We start from the raw sequence: 1,038 nt of genomic DNA on the forward strand, positions 1-1,038 counted from the left end.
AAGTGGGAAATTCTATAATCTCAACTTTTTTTGCCTTTTCAGGAAACTTTTGAATGGAGCGCATCATTGGTGCGCTCCGAAGTGTGCTCCAAGGTGCGCACCTCTGGTGTGCTCCAAAGCTCTCTCCAGCTGCGTGCACCTGCCCCGGCCGCGCACCCGGCCCCGCCCAGCTTCGCTCACCTGTCCCGGGCGTCTGGTGCGGAACCTTAGAGTAAGAAACATCACCGTGCACCTTGGCCAACGTGCGCGACTCGACCGAGCGCGCACTGGCCGAGGTGCACACCGATTTCACCTGGGTGCGCGCGCAGCACCTCGGGCGCACCGGGGTGCGCGCACAACGCCCGGGTTGCACCGTGGCCTGTGTGCTCGGGGCGCCTCGGGTGCGCGCTCGGTGTCGCCCCCGCGCGCGCGGTAGTGCGGGCAGCGCACCCCGGCCCGGCCCGGCCCCGACGAGAACGCAAACGGGCAAAAGGTTTATTCAAATAGCATTGCGACGCCCGGCGAAAAACTAAGAAAGGGTGCAACACCGGGACTTCCCGGGAGGTCACCCATCCTAGTACTACTCCGGCCCAAGCGCGCTTAACTGCGGAGTTCTGATGGGATCCGGTGCACTAACGCTGGTATGATCGCACCCGTTATGAGCTTGTCGCAGTGTGTACTTAGCAAACCGCGACCCACGTGCGAATCCACCCCGGCCACCCACCCCCGTCGAGGTGCACACCCTCCCTCGCGAAGTGCGCCCCGTTCGCCAAGTGTGAGCCCTGCCCGGGTGCGCGCACCTTGCTAGGGCGTCGGGTGTGCACCCGGCCCGGCCTACGTGCGTGCACCTGGACGGGGCGTCGTGTGCGTGCAGTGTCCCGTCTGCAACGCGGTGCCCACACACCACCTCGGGCGCAACGACCTGCGCTCACATGTGGGCCGAGTGCACCTTGGTGCATGTTCGGGGCGCCTCGGGTGCACGCTCGATCTTGCCCCGGTGCACCAAGGCGCTCGGTTTGCCCCGGGTGCGCACTTGGTGCAAGGTGGGCACCCAAAATA

General features: G+C 65.2%; 1 non-coding gene across 1 annotated transcript; it reads right to left on the reverse strand.

Annotated features, from left to right (window-relative positions):
• Positions 1-515: 515 nt before the first annotated feature.
• LOC131872549 (5S ribosomal RNA) lies at positions 516-634 on the reverse strand. The gene has a single exon (XR_009370688.1). It is a non-coding gene; the product is annotated as a 5S ribosomal RNA (ribosomal RNA).
• Between the last annotated feature and the right edge of the window lie 404 nt (positions 635-1,038).

The sequence above is a fragment of the Cryptomeria japonica genome, unplaced genomic scaffold (assembly GCF_030272615.1).
Source record: "Cryptomeria japonica unplaced genomic scaffold, Sugi_1.0 HiC_scaffold_661, whole genome shotgun sequence".
Classification (NCBI taxonomy): Eukaryota; Viridiplantae; Streptophyta; class Pinopsida; order Cupressales; family Cupressaceae; genus Cryptomeria; species Cryptomeria japonica.